This window comes from Stenella coeruleoalba, assembly GCF_951394435.1.
Source record: "Stenella coeruleoalba genome assembly, chromosome: 15".
NCBI classification, from domain to species: Eukaryota; Metazoa; Chordata; class Mammalia; order Artiodactyla; family Delphinidae; genus Stenella; species Stenella coeruleoalba.
The window spans coordinates 24,497,011-24,513,183 of NC_137161.1; the positions used below are offsets into that span (position 1 = coordinate 24,497,011).

Here is a 16,173-nt window from a genome sequence, read left to right on the forward strand (position 1 = left end):
TTGTACCCAGTATTGCAGAAGACAATTTCCTCCCAGTTCTCCCAAACAGCTTTCTGACAAACATTATAATATTAACTACTATTACAAGCTGTGTCCTGGCTTTGACTACTTACTGCTAGAGTTTAAAGGATTTGACATACCACAATAAATATAACTACTGTTGTACTACTATTAACTATTGCTCTCTTTTGCAACCAATGCTTGTGTGAAATTATACAACCTAATTAAATATAAAGTTGAATTTCCTGGCTTCCAAGAAACTCTTATTTCTATCTCTTAAAACACATGAATTCTCCTCAAAATAAGACCCTGGATAGCCACTATCCCCATCCTTCCAGCAAACCTTTCTCAGATCATTTTTACACATTATTTAAGATCAAGTAAACTAGATGTCAATACTAATGAATGAGTAATGTCTATGTATACTTTATAAACAAATTCATGCATTTATATTAAAAGAACTAAAAAAGCATTGTTATAAACATTGTATTAAAACCCCAGAAAAAGGGCTTCCCTGGTGGCGCAGTGGTTGAGAGTCCGCCTGCCGATGCAGGGGACACGGGTTCGTGCCCCGGTCCGGGAAGATCCCACATGTCACGGAGTGGCTGGGCCCGTGAGCCATGGCCGCTGAGCCTGTGGGTCCGGAGCCTGTGCTCCGCAACGGGAGGGGCCACAACAGTGAGAGGCCCGCATACCGCAAAAAACAAACAAACAAACAAACAAAAAAAACCAGAAAAAAAATTAGAGAGAGAATCATTTACTTCCAAGAGCCCTAAATACTGGGGAGAGAGAACAGAAACACATTACCACTTATCCATTAGGAAACAAATAGGATTATGAAAGCAGAGCCAATTCTACACTCCAATTTGGGTCAGCAGATTTTCACCTTAGTATTCGATTCCAAGACTACCTCCTCTACTTTGAGTCCCAAAGGAACTGATTAAAAATATCATTTCAGGGCTTCCCTGGTGGCGCAGTGGTTAAGAATCCGCCTGTCAATGCAGGGGACACGGGTTGGAGCCCTGGTCCAGGAAGATCCCACGTGCACGGAGCAACTAAGCCCATGTGCCACAACTACTGAGCCTGCGCTCCAGAGCCTGCGAGCCACAACTACTGAGACCACATGCTGCAACCACAGAAGCCCGCGTGCCTAGAGCCCGTGCTCCGCAACAAGAGAAGCCACCGCCATGGGAAGCCTGCGCACCGCAATGAAGAGTAGCCCCTGCTCACCACACCTAGAGAAAGCCTGCGCACAGCAACGAAGACTCAACACAGCCAAAATAAATAAACAAATAAATAAATTTATTTTAGAAAAATATATATCATTTCAAAGAAGGCAAAATACCACACACATATTTGTGCTCACAGATAAACATATGGAAATCCAGGGAAGTTAAATGGATTGCCCAATTAAGCAAAGATTTCTTAGCTGTGACACCAAAAGTACCATCCATAAAAGAAAAAACTGAGAAATTAAGCCTCATTAAAATTAGGAACTTCTACTCTTCAAAAGACACTATTAAGAAAATGAAAAGACAAGCCAAAGGCTGGGAGAATATATTTGTTAAATGTAATGCATATCTGATAAAGGACTTACATCCAGAATTCACAATGAACTCTTACAGCTTGATAATAAGATAAACAACCCAATCAAAATGGATTGTCCAAGGTCAGAACAGAAGATGCAGCCAAAAACGGAGATCTCTAGCCTTGATCAACGTTAATTTCATGATTTAAAGCCACAGTTCCATAAATCAGCCAAAAAAGAGAAAAACAGGGAAACAAATGAAAAAAAATACTTATGTCATTGTTGTACTTGAACTTATTCAGTTTGGTTCTTTTCAAAATTATTAAAATATATATTGAGTTTAGGACCACTCCCAAACCCCTCTTCAACAAAAACAAAAAGAACCCTACCAAAGAGCACAGTCTCAAAATAAGAAATTCCAAATCATCACACAAAATCAAGTAATCACTGAAATAATTAAAACAGACTTTTTCCCTTCAGAATTACAAAAAATTAAACCTTTGTCTGGATACCTCAGCCTGATTCATATTTCCTTAGGCAAACAGGAAGAGCAAGTCCTCTAAGAGCCAAATTTCTTTTAATAAGATCCCATATTTTCCTTCTCCAAAATAAAATTTGGGGGGCTTCCCTGGTGGGGCAGTGGTTGAGAATCCACCCGCCAGTGCAGGGGACACGGGTTTGAGCCCTGGTCCAGGAAGATCCCACATGGCGCGGAGCAACTAAGCCCGTGCGCCACAACTACTGAGCCTGCACTCTAGAGCCCGCGAGCCACAACTACTGAAGCCCACATGCCTAGAGCCCGTGCTCCGCAACGAGAACCCACTGCAATGAGAAGCCCACGCACCGCAACGAAGAGTAGCCCCTGCTCGCCACAACTAGAGAAAAAGCCCGCCTGCAGCAACGAAGACCCAACGCAGCCATAAATAAAAAAATAAATAAATTTTTAAAATAAATAAATAGAAATAAAATAAAACTTGGATGACACAGAGACTTCTTTCCCTATCCTTTATAAATGTTTATCCCACCAAGTAAATGGTTAAAAGAGAACAGAGAATTCCAAAACTAGAGAAAAATGTAATGAAGGTCATGCCCCAACCAACCTTCAGCTTTCCAGAAAGCACTACTTTTAACATTTTATCAAACATTTATTTACTGAGGGACTATATATTAGAGAATGGTTCTAGCTGCTTTGTCAACACAGGAAAAGAGGACGACTAGCACAAGACCCAGAAGAGGTAGGCTGCAGCCTACAAGATAATTAAGACACCAAAAAACCAAACAACCCAATTAAAAAATGGGCAAAGGAATTGAACAGACATTTCTCCAAAAAAGATATACAAATAGCACATGAAAAGACACTCAGTATCACTAAGCACTGGAGAAATGCAAATAAAAACCACAATGAGATACCACTTCTCCCATCAGGATGACTATTCTTTGAAGAAAAGAAAACAAATGAAATGTTGGCATGGGTGTAGAAAACTGGAACTCTTGCGAACTGCTGGTGGGAATGTAAAATGGTATAGCTGCTGCAGAAAAAATGGTGGTGGATCCTAAAAAAATTAACATGGAATTAGTAACAACAAGGTCCTACTGTATAGCACAGTGAACTACATTCAATATCCTGGGATAAACCATAATGGAAAACAATATAAAAAAGAATGTGTAGGGCTTCCCTGGTGGCACAGTGGTTGAGAGTCCACCTGTCGATGCAGGGGAGGCGGGTTTGTGCCCCGGTCCGGGAGGATCCCACATGCCGCGGAGCGGCTGGGCCCGTGAGCTATGGCCGCTGAGCCTGCGTGTCCGGAGCCTGTGCTCCGCAGCGGAAGAGGCTACAACAGTGAGAGGCCCGCGTACCGCAAAAAAAAAAAAAGAATGTATATATGCGCATAATTGAGTCACTCTGCTTATACAGCAGAAATTAACAACACTGTAAAACAATTATACTTCAATAAAAAAATAAATTTAAAAACAACAACCAAAAAAACCTGGAACTCCTACTTGATCCACTGATTCCACGTCTGGGAATATACCTAAAAGAACCGAAAGGAGAGACTCAAACATATTTATACAGCCACATTTACAGCATCATTATTCACAATAGCCAAAAGGTAACCCAAATGTCCATCAATAGATGAGCTGATAAACAAAATGTGATATACACATAAAATGGAATATTATTCAGCTTTTTTTTTTTTTTTTTTTGCGGTACGCGGGCCTCTCACTGTTGTGGCCTCTCCCGTTGCGGAGCACAGGCTCTGGACATGCAGGCTCAGCGGCCATGGCTCACGGGCCTAGCCGCTCCGTGGCATGTGGGATCTTCCCGGACCAGTGCACGAACCCGTGTCCCCTGCATCGGCAGGCGGACTCTCAACCACTGCACCACCAGGGAAGTCCTCAGCTTTTTAAAAAGAATGAAATTCTGGAACATGCTACAACATGAACTTTGAAGACACTGTGGTAAGTTAAATAAGCCAGCCACAAAGGACAAACATGGTATGATTCTACTTACATGAGGTACCTAGAATAGTCAAATTCTACAGAGACAAAAATTAGCATAGTGGTAACCAGGGACTAGAGGAGGGGAATGGCGTTATTGCTTAGTAATAGGTACAGAGTTTCAGTTTGGAATGATGAAATTCTGGAGATGCATGGTAACAGGTGTACAGCAATGTGAATAGATTTAATGTCACTGAACTGAACGCTTAAGAATGGTTAAAACTGTACATTTTGTTATGCATATTTTACCACAATAGCAAACAAAAAATAATCAGGACAGATAAGTTCATCATTTTCTTTGCCCCTTACAAATGAAAACATCAATTTACATAGTAAAATCAAACAGGGCAGACTGAACATATGTGCTACATCTCCATACTCTCCTAAAACCCCAACAAGATGAAATAAAGACAAAGGGAGAACAGATGACTGCAGATCAATGTCAGCAATATTCTGGACAAGGAAAAGCAGCAGTACCTAGGTTCTGCACATTTCAATACATACATAATACAGTTTTTAATTAAGACCTATAGTAAGTCTTTCCTTCCAAAAATTCAAGGGAAAAAACAGATAATCTAGGATTTCCCTTTGACTACTAGCTTTCCACAGAAACAAATGCAGCTAATCCCTCTTCCACGTTCTTTTCCTTCCACAGAAGACCTATAATTAAATGAGCCACCTAAAAATCCCTTTTAATTTTCAGAACAAATGAACTCCAAAATCTAGGTTAGACCATGCTTCAAAAATTCAAGGAACAAAAAACAAATCCCTTTTCCATTAAATGAGACTTAAATTTAGCTCAATTTGACGCTGTTGCTGCATATCTATGATGGCGGCAACTTTGTCTACTTTTCATAGGCCCAGTTCAGTATTCTTATTCATCAATGAGGGAAATGTTACTATCTCAAATATTCTGAATGCTCAGGCTATATCTAACACACTATTCAAATTACTTTCTAAAAAGACTACTTACAGGGCTTCCCTGGTGGCGCAGCGGTTGAGAGTCCACCTGCCGATGCAGGGGACACGGGTTTGTGCCCCAGTCAGGGAGGATCCCACATGCCGCGGAGCGGCTGGGCCCGTGAGCCATGGCCGCTGAGCCTGCGCATCCGGAGCCTGTGCTCCGCAACGGGAGAGGCCGCAACAGTGAGAGGCCCGTGCACCGCAAAAAAAAAAAAAAAAAAAAAAAAGACTACTTACAATAACTACATTTTGCATTTTAGTCAAGAATATGGAATTAACCTTCCTGTGTATGTCAAGAAAATTTTCATGAGAAAGTATAAACAGAACAAAAGGCCTGGTGAAAATTAAATCCTAAAAATCACTTTCTCTGATTATACAAAATAAACACATTCCACCTTTCTACATTTATCAGTTTTTTTAAACATTCTAAATCATAAATTAATCACTTTGTCAAGTTTCTGCAACAAAATTCTACATTTTTTACATAAAAAAATCTTTTGTTAGTGTTTCCAAACCTTGTTAAATACAAAAATTCCATGTTTAAACTGAAGTCTAAAAAAAAACACGAAAAAAAACCCCAAAACTGAAGTCTACATAAACTCCTCAGAGATTAACTGAGCTGACCAAAAATGTGAAACTAGAAATGTAATAAGCAGTTGAACTACTTTACTTCTTCCTTTTCTATTCTTATGAAGCTGGGAAATCATAAGACTATGTACGTGATCCATCATTAAAGAGGGTGCTGGGGCTGAGTAATGAAGATCCACAACATGAAAAAAGAGGGATAGGACTTCCCCGGTGGCGCAGTCGTTAAGAATCCGCCTGCCAATGCAGGAGACACGGGTTCGAGCCCTGGTCCAGGAAGATCCCACATGGCACGGAGCAACTAAGCCCATGCGCCACAACTACTAAGCCTGTGCTCTAGAGCCCGTGAGCCACAACTACTGAAGCCCACAGGCTTAGAGTCTGTGCTCCACAAGAGAAGCCACCACAATGAGAAGCCCGTGCACTGCAACAAAGAGTGGTCCCCACTCACCGCAACTAGAGAAAGCCTGCGCGCAACAACGAAGACTCAACGCAGCCAAAAAAAAAAGAGGGATAGCCTCTTTAGTATTATCCTCACATATCCCAGTTTTTTTTACAGAAGAATGAATATGGGAAAAGCTTTCAAAATTTGCCCTCTTTACTGCAGGGTCCTACTGTCACAGAGTGACCCAAATACAAGCTTCTGTCTTTCACTTTCCATTCTCACTACCACCTCCCTAGCCTGCTCTCCCTACCTCCAGACACTACCAACCCTAGTTAAATACTGTAGACCTCAATATTACCGAATAAATCTTCATAAAATACCATGTCATCCTGTCAGTCAACAAGACTTAAGGTTATCCCAAAATAAGGTTATCCCAAAATAAAAAGGCTGGTGAAGGGGAGCAGAATTTTTCACCCCAAAATATGCTACTTTGGCATAAGGATTATTTTGAGCTAAAAACAATCAAAACTCAGCAGATTCAGTAAAAGCTCTTTACCTCCCCCTCAACTGCCTAAATTTACACTGGAAAGGAGGCCTGTATCAAGAAGAGAACTATTGCCAGAGATATCTTTTTACCTAAGAAACTTACCCGCACATCAAGGCAACCTTATTTTCCAAACATCTCCTCTCCTCTTCCTTTTGTATCCCCAGACCCCTACCCCTTCCCTTAGGTCAGGATGTTCATATAAGCCTCTATTAGGTGGCTGCCCTTTGGGTCTCATACTTTTATGGGGCTCCCATACCATATTTAGGAAATCTGTTTTTCTCCTGTTAATCTGTCTTATATCAATGATTAGACCAGTCAAAGAACCTAGAAGGGAAGAAGAGAAATTTTTTCTGCCCCTACACTTGTCTCTTAATTTTTCCAAACTTTCTCTTCTTACGCGGACCACACAAACCCTCTTCAGATTAATCTAAATTCACTGTACTTCCACCATCTCAAGTCCATTCCTGCCATTTTGCCCATTCTGAATCCCAGTTTTAAATAACTTCTCTCCTCCTCTTTGCCTTAATTATTCTATATACTCCTCATTCAGCCCTAGACTTCTCTAAGGTACCCCTTGAATTTTAAAAATCCCTATGTGGGTAAGGACTTTCTTCCCAGAGGGCAGGGAACATGGGTTATGCTGCAAAAAATTGAGCCCCAGATCAGAGGCTGCAGAATGGCAACCCACAAGACAAATCCTGCCCACAGTGGTGATTTGCTTGGCTCACAGAGTTTTTTATGAATTCATTAAGTTGCCAACATTTAAAAATAAAAATTTCTCTCAAAATCTGGAATTCTAGCTTCTGTTCAGAAAAAAGTTAAGATGTTCAGGCCACACTCTGTCTACACGCCACCCCCCCTCAGCCCCCTGCCAGATCAACAGTGAGCCAACACTGAATTATATATTTTTAAATGATGAATTTCACCTCAATTAAAAAAAATAAAGTGGGCCAAAGCTGCATAACAGCTGCCTCACTGGAGTGACATGAATTCCCTAAATCACTTAAGTCCCGATCTGATCTATCATTACTGTTTAAAATGTTCATCTAGCCCTTGTAGGCATTTGACTTTACAGTGCTCACCCTAGATAAATTTACTGAATGAATTAATAAATTAAGAAAATAATTTTAAGAAGGACAAGGTTGGTGATGATGATAATGTGATAATGACAACAGTAATACTGGCAATTAACATTTCCTGCTTATTTTGAGCCAACTATTGTTCAAGCAAAAATACATTATCTCATTTAGTCCACACAACAACCCTATGGATACATGTTACTATTATTCTCAATTTACTGATGAGGAAACTAAGGCACAAAGAAGTTAAGCAGGGCTTCCCTGGTTGCAAAGTGGTTAAGAATCTGCTTACCAATGTGGGGGACACAGGTTCAAGCCCTGGTCCGGGAAGATTCGACATGCCGCAGAGCAACTAGGCCCGAGCACCACAACTACTGAGCTGCACTCTAGAGCCCGCGAGCCACAACTACTGAGCCCACAGGCCTAGAGCCCGTGCTCCGCAACAAGAGAAGACACCGCAATGAGAAGCCCGCACACCGAAATGAAGAGTAGCCCCCGCTTGCCGCAACTATAGAGAAAGCCCATGCACAGCAGCAAAGACCCAACACAGCCAAAAACTTAATAAATAAAATAAATAAATTAAACAAACAAAACAGAAGTTAAGCAACTTGGCCAAGGTCATACTGCCAGGACACGGTAGAGCCAGAATTCAAAATCAGACAATCTAACTCCAGTACATACTGTTAACCCCTACAATATGATTCCCTACCATACTTTCCTCTGTGACCAACTGAACGGACTCTCTGGAACGAAGAATCCAAGACTAAATTTTAGGGGCTTCCCTGGTGGTGCAGTGGTTGGAGTCCACCTGCCGATGCAGGGGACACGGGTTCGTGTCCCGGTCCGGGAAGATCCCACATGCCACGGAGCAGCTGGGCCCATGAGCCATGGCCGCTGGGCCTGCGCGTCTGGAGCCTGTGCTCCGCAACAGGAGAGGCCACAACAGTGAGAGGCCCACGTACCACAAAAAAAAAAAAAAAAAAAAATACAAAGTGATTCAGTACAAAAATCCTTCTCTCTCCTGGAGTAGAAGGTTATATATATTTGGGTAAACAGTCTGCAGATGTGAAAAAAACTGCAAGTTTCTTGAAGGCAGGGACTGCTTTTTCCATGAGTCCCTGCAATGCCTAGCACAAAGCAGCAGTTAGCATATATTCAATTATATTAAAGGAACCAAGATATCCAAGTATCTTAAATTGCAGTGCAACAAAATCCTTATTATAGCATTTATCATCTTGCTGTTTACAATAATTACCGGTGAACAAGTTTGTTTTCCTGACAAAAACAAAATCCTTGAGGCAGAGTACCCTCTGGGACCTAGCATAACAGGGGCTCAATAAATGCTTACTGAGTATTACAAACTTAACATTCCTATACTTAGATTTCCTGTAAGTCTCTCTACCAATGTTTAAAGTAGAACTTAAGGGAATTCCCTGGCAGTCCAGTGGTTAGAACTCCACACTTCCACTGCAGGAGGCATGGTTCAATCCCTGGTTGGGGAACTAAGATTTCGCAAGCCATGCAGCATAGCCAAAAAAATAATAATAAATAAATAAATAAATAAAATAGAACTTAAATAAAATGGCTTCTCATTTATAAAGCACTGGATTTTATGAAGTCCTATTATAAGCTTTCCTGAGACCAGTCCTATATTGTATCAACAAAGCCCTGAAAAATTAGTGAGCTGGCATATGAAGCACAGAGAATAATCAATGAGCTAGGAGAGAGCATTGTGTTCATGCTTTCAATAGACAAGTAATGCAGTCCAGAGAGATTTAAGCGAATTGCTCAAGATCACAGAATTTAACAAGCAATACCAAGGCCAGAACCCATGTCTCCTGAATATTGGCCCAGTTTTCTTTCCACAAAGAACTACTCTGTGAGCTCAGGATGAAGTGGATACTTTTAGAAATATTTTAAAGATATTTGGTATGGAGAATGATCTTTCCCAGCACATAACTTTTTGTGAGGTATTATATCACCATTAAAGATATGAAATTTGCCTTGTTCCATTAACTGGAGATAACACCATCTTTTTCCCTTGTTCTACATATTTTTCTCATTTTCATGTCTTTCCTTTCATTATCCTGAGAATTTTTCTTACTATCTCTTATTTATCTACTTTTCCTCTTACCACTTCCCTTCCCTAGTAACTCTCACAAAGCAGCCTATCTCCTTCTTTTCTCTCTATAATTATTAAAAAAAAAAAAACAGATTAAGCACATATTTGATTATAGCAGTGACATGGGATACCATAATAAGCAAGTCACAGCCTTGGTCTCTTGGCATTTATAAGGCAATTTGTTAACAAAAATATACGCTAAACACAAAGGGTCACACAGTTGAATGAATAATAAACATTTTATTATTATGACGTTTACAGTGGAGACAAGAAGCCCAGTATGGATAAGACACATATGAAGAAAGGTGGTAATGACAACAGTTGCAAGGTTAGGGTTAGGCAAATGAAAGGGATCCTCTCTTCCTATTCAGCTTTCTCACCAACCAATTCACGTGCTCTACTTCATTCACCCCCTATTCTCTTACTGCTTGACTTTTCCTATGCTCTACTTTTATTCTTAACCAGTAGTCTTCCTTTTCTCTCTCCTGATCTTTTATTTTTTTTCCTCTCCTGATCTTTTAAAGTGCATCTGTCCTGTCCTGCTTTCCTTTTAAATATTATTGCCAACTCCTCCCACCTTGTAGATCTACATAATGCCTTAAGCTGTGAATTCATTTTTTTTCTAAAGATTTAATATGTATTATTTTATTGGGTTGGCCAAAAGTTTGTTTGGGTTTTTCCATAACATCTTACAGAAAAAGAACGAAAGAACTTTTTGGCCAACCCAATATTTGATCCTCACAACAATGCCAGGGAGGCAGGTAGGAATCAACACATCTATTTTACAGATATATAAACTAAGTCCTGTCAATATTAAGTAATTTGCCAACTATCAGTTTGTCAGTGGCAAAATCAAATCAAAACCCAGACCTTTTCTTTCCAAGTCCTCTATTCTTTTTCCACTGAACCATATTGTCTTCTTTTTAATTCCTACACTTTTTAACCATATACATGCACATGTCTGGACAAGTATACAGAGATAAATGTTTATAAAATAGCACAAGTGGGAAAAGTTTATGTATGTCTAGGGAAGCTAGAAAAACAGAAAAGTCAGTCCTCAGGACTCAAATTAACAGTACAATGTGGCTCACATTGTACAATATGGCTAATCCTTCTAAAGGCAGCTTTGGGTTTCAGGTCCAGGTAGAAATGTCTATTTCTTCAACCAACTGATTTAGCCAGCATGAACACTGGTGTCTCCCCATACCTCCTCACAGCTGTTAATATGACCAGGGCTCACCCTCAGCAACATTCTTGCCCCCCAATCTCTCTCACAGGCACGCCACCATACCTGAAGTTTTCACTGTTTGAAGTCACTTCTTTGGGTTAAGGCGCTGTCTCCAGAAGGCCACTGTTAAATGCATGTTACCTGAGAGAGGAAGGAGGGTCCATTAACACATTATTCCTATGGTTAAACACATCAGATCAGCAATGACCTCAGGAATCTGACAGCACAATGTCCTTTAAAAAGTTTCATGGCACAGATAATTTTTGATGGAGCAGGCAGGATAAGAAGGTGAGTCGGGGAGAAAATGACTCACATTCTGTAAGGGGTGACCCCCACCTGCATACGGCTACATGGCAAAACGAGGATGGCCATATAAACACATACTCTATTGGGGTCACAGTAAGGACTATCCTTGCAACTTGGAAGCTCCTAGGGATAAGAAAAGAAAAGTACTCCAAGGATCAGAGTATAGCCAGTTCTGAAAAGAAGTAAAGAGCTGAGTTGGCAGTAGTTCTCCAAGGACAGTACACTGCTAGACTGAAAGAGGACAGAGGCAAGGAACAGCTTCTGGTTAACTACTTCTAGTCGTGAGGCTAGTTTCCAACCCAACATTTTTAGCTGAGGGTTGACCTCTCAACCAGAGAATGCTGCAATTCAGTTCTGCAACCCGCCCCCTTGCTAATTTATATTGACTCAAAGCCAGTATCATTTACAGCCACAAAAATCAACATGCCTTTACTGAGTGCTTATTATGAGCCCAGAATTTGACCAGGTGCTATAATATAGGAGGGGGGGGAAAAACCTTTATACACTTTTGCGTTAATTCATATAAAGGAAACCAATCCCCAAAACCCAAAACAGAAGAGTGAGGAACAAGAAAGGAAGCCGGGGGGGAGGGGGGAACACTATTTCCTATGAGTACTAACACAAATTTCTTTTTTTTAATAAATTTATTTATTTATTTTTGGTTGCGTTGGATCTTTGTTGCTGTGCACGGCCTTCCTCTAGTTGCGGTGAGTAGGGGGCTACTCTTCATTGCAGTGCGCGGGCTTCTCATTAAGGTGGCTTCTCTTGTTGCGGAGCACAGGCTCTATGTGCGTGGGTTTCAGTAGTTGTGACATGCGGGCTCAGCAGTTGTGGCTCACAGGCTCTAGAGCGCAGGCTCAGTAGTTGTGGTACACGGGCTTAGTTGCTCCACAGCATGTGGGATCTTCCCGGACCAGGGCTCGAACCCGTGTCCCCTGCACTGGCAGGCGGATTCTTAACCACTGCGCCACCAGGGAAGTCCCAACACAAATTTCTTAAGCCAGAATGAATATAACAAAACTCACTTCTAGGCCAAAGTTCCTTGTTAAACTCTTAACTAAACAGTGAAGAGGCTCAGGCTAGAAATACTTTTTTTCTTTTGGTCTAATAACAAAAGCTCTTTACTAGCACACATTCATCTTGATACACTGGAGAAGAGGCTACAAGTTACAAAACTTGGTTCTATTTCTAGCTCTGATTCTTAACTAGTTTTTTTTTTCTTCTTTAAATTTATTTATTTTTGGCTGCGTGGGGTCTTCGTTGCTGCATGCGGGCTTTCTCTAGTTGCAGCGAGCGGGGGCTACTCTTCGTTGTGGTGCACAGCCTTCTCTTTATGGTGGCTTCTCTTGTGGCAGAGCATGAGCTCTAGGCGTGTGGGCTTCAGCAGCTGTGACACGGGCTCAGTAGTTGTGGCTTGTGGGCTCTAGAGTGCAGGCTCAGTAGTTGTGGCACACGGACTTAGTTGCTCCTAGGCATGTGGGATCTTCCCAGACCAGGGCTTGGAGGCTGCATTGGCAGGCGCATTCTTAACCACTGTGCCACCAGGAAGTCCCAGTTTTTTTTTTAAACAAACAGAAAACTAACAGGTTGGACTAGTCTAAGAATAGCATATACCTGGCACATATACTACCCATTAGATAACTAGTGTCTACAGGAGGAATCACTAATCAATCATAACTCACTTTCCCAGAGAATGCATAAGATCAAAATCCTTCTCAACACAGGGCTCTGGTAGCTACTTCAAATGAAAGTTGGCCCATAAAACAAAATATATCTGCCACTGCAGACTGTAGATAATCTCTACAATCTCTTCCAACTCTAAAATTCTACAACCAAGTTTCTGAGGGTGGGAGAAAAACACTTCCAACAAGCTTAAATCAATAGTACTGATAGTCATAAATTTCAGTCTAATCTCCAAATTCTACAAATTGCACCTGATCAAGGATGCTAAAGAACAATACATTCTGATACCATTAACATACATAACCTATCAATATTATTCTGATTTGTTAATGGGTTCTTTTGACAGAAAAGGAACCTTTTACCCAGACGAGTCCTAAAGAAATCCTCATACAAAAACAGGGCAACAATACTGCACTAGTAAAGAACTAAATCCAATCCCTTGATCATCCCCACAGCCTCTCTACAAGGTCAAGCCTTTCACTTCTCACTTAGACCTCTGCAACAGCCACTCTTCCATCCTTTTTCACTCTTGTCACCAAAGCAATCTTTCTAAAGCAAACATCTACTCATATCACTTCCCTGTTCAAAAATGTGTATCTATTGCTAACAACATAAAACAAGTTTTTTTGCATTATACTTAGAACTTTTCATATAGTAGCCTTTTACCTTTCTGGCCTCACATCCACAGTGCTCTCCTTCCCCATCCCACTCCCTGCTCTTTTTCTTCCACAATCCTCTCCCATTTACGCACAGTATTAAGGTGTTTCCTCTGTCTGCCCTCCTTCCCTTTCCCCATCACAATCCCCATCCTACTCATCACCTAACACCCAACTTAGGTCCAGAAGCAGATCCTTCCTCCTTCTCAGGTCAACCGGGACACAACTGGTTACCTCCTCTACTGTCTCAAAGCTTTTTGGTTTATCCAAAGTATTGTTTGTCTCAATGGTTCCTAAGACCATCAGAATTGCCTGAGGCAAGTTTTAACCCAAAGGTATTAAATCAATCTCAGGGAATGAGGCCCTGAAATTTCTACTTTTCAAAAGCTCCCCTAATTATTCTAATGGTCAAATTTGGGGGCTAGTGGTTTGTCTCTTCCAATAGGTGTAAAGATAGTTCTTTAACTAATGTAGAAATGATTTATTCTAGAATACACTGAAGAAGTATTCTGCACTTGTTTATTTCATATCATATCCTTGCTGACTTGACTCATATGCTGAAGATGAAGGAATTCCTTTTGGACTCACACTCCAAAAAATTTACATTCACTGTTCAAAAAAGCAGGTGAATTTCCACCTTCATTTCTAAATCTTAAAAATGAAGTAATCGTACCTTGAGTAAACCTATGAATACACAGTGAAGCCTCTCAACAGAGCTGCCATGAGAACTTTACTTCGGCTGAGAAACAAATCCTTAGCCCATTTTCAGGGTGGAAATACACTGCCTTTAGTACTTCCTTAAGACCTAATTATGTTAGGAATACATGCGAGACCCCAACTAAGTACAATGATAGGTGTCTGGCTCAAGTGCCTCGTTAATTTTCAAAGAAAAATCCCACTCGTCCTTCCCCACCCCTCACTCCCAAAAAAGTATAATGAAGCTGTTGAATAATGGCAGAAAATCTAACAAGATTAAGACATGAATATAACCAAGACAACAAGCTGAGTTGTTGCTGCGAACCGTGGATTTCGGGTAGTTTGCAAATTCACCTGGTTACATCGCTAACTTGGGGCCCAACGTCTACCTGGGGCAAAAAAACCGTGTGTTTATCTCTCTTTGAGTCGCGGCCCGGAGCTAAGTCTGAAAACTTGAGTTCCCCACTTAGTCACCCCTAAGTCATGTCTTCATCACGGCTACTTTTTTTCTTCTCTCCACTAAAGAAAAGGGCACTCTCAGGAGGAAGGACACTGACAGCTCCACGTCTGCAAAACTCCGCGCCGACAGCGGGCGCGGAGGACGACGCCGGGGCCGGGACCACCATGCTGGGGGACAATGGAGGGAGGAGGGGAGTGGAAGAGAGAAGAGAGGCAGCCGCTGTACTGGGCCCCTCTCGCGAGTGGGGGCTCCAAAAAGTCTCGGGAAGGGCAGCGGGTGGCAGGTGGGCCCGGCCACCGCCCCTCGCAGGGCCACGTCGCCCGCGCCTGCCGCTGCCGCCCGGCCCCGCGCGTAGGCCGGGCCGCGGCAGAGTGGCCCCCGGGCGGGGCTGAGGGGCTCGGGGCCAGACCCTGCGGGCGCCCACTGCGGCCCAGTCCTCTCATAAGTTGGCGCCCGTAAGGCTAGGGGCTCCGGACGCCTGAGCCCAAGAGTGGCCGCTGGGTGCGTCCAGCCGACCCACCCCGACCCCCGCCGGGCCCCTGCCACTAGCCCGAGCTCCCCGCGCCCCCCACGGGCACCGGCTCTGAGGGAAGAGGAAGCAGCCGCGGCTCTGGGGTCCCGACTGACGCGCCGCACTCCTCCATCCCTCGTTCTCCTCGGACACGCTTATCCAGGACCCTCCCTCTCCCCAGAACTGCCTCCAGTCCGCCCACGGGTTTTTACCGGGACTCGGGGCGGCGGCGACTCTTGCGTCCCTCGACTAAGATGGCAGCCGGTCCCGAGCCCGGACCACAGCTACTAGAGCGAGTTGGCGGCCAACACGCAGGCGCCTCCAGCTCGAGAGCGATCCGGCCTACAAGCCCCAGAAGGTCTTGCGCACTAGCCCGCTGCCGGCAGGAAGAGCTCGCAGAGGCTGATGAGCGCAGCTAAATCGGGGTTTGCGCTCAGTCAGGTGGGAGGGACGCTTGGATTGCTTCCAGTACCTCTAGGCTTTTTTTGAAAACCCTCCTAATCACACACCAGAACCTCTAAAAGCTGTAGCTGCGGATCCAAAACTCTAGCGTGCATCAGAATCACCTGAAGGGCTTGTTAAAACTTAAGACTACTGGGCCCCACCCCCAAAGTTTCTAATTCATCAGATCTGGGATAGGACCTAATAATTTACATTTCGGACAAGCTCTCTGGTGTACTACTGGTAGGAGATCACACTTTGAGAACCACTGAACTGTAGCTTAGTCCTTAGGAAAGTACACTCAGGAGTTGCATTGATTGGATTCAACTCCACCTTTTAACAGGGTGCACTTAGGGATGATGAAAACAGCTTAAACGTAAGTGGTGCCAACATGGCAGGTGTTCTAAGAGCTGATCAATAAGATTCTTTTTTGGTTTTTAACACATTTATTTATTTAGGCTGCGTGGGGTCTTAGTTGTGGTAT

At 42.6% G+C, this 16,173-nt stretch overlaps 1 protein-coding gene across 3 annotated transcripts in view; it reads right to left on the reverse strand.

Moving 5' to 3' along the window:
- ITCH (itchy E3 ubiquitin protein ligase) overlaps positions 1–15,848 on the reverse strand; it is a 121,473-nt gene extending 105,625 nt beyond the window's left edge. For 2 of the 3 annotated variants that reach the window (XM_079946531.1, XM_079946529.1), the window contains exons 1-2: positions 15,461–15,848; positions 11,000–11,077 (exon numbers count right to left, since the gene is read on the reverse strand). The gene's annotated coding sequence lies outside the window, so the exon portion shown is untranslated. Of the gene's footprint in view, positions 1–3,529; positions 3,562–10,999; positions 11,078–15,460 lie in introns of all 3 variants that reach the window. The other variant, XM_079946530.1, reaches the window with a different exon arrangement.
- Positions 15,849–16,173: the final 325 nt, after the last annotated feature.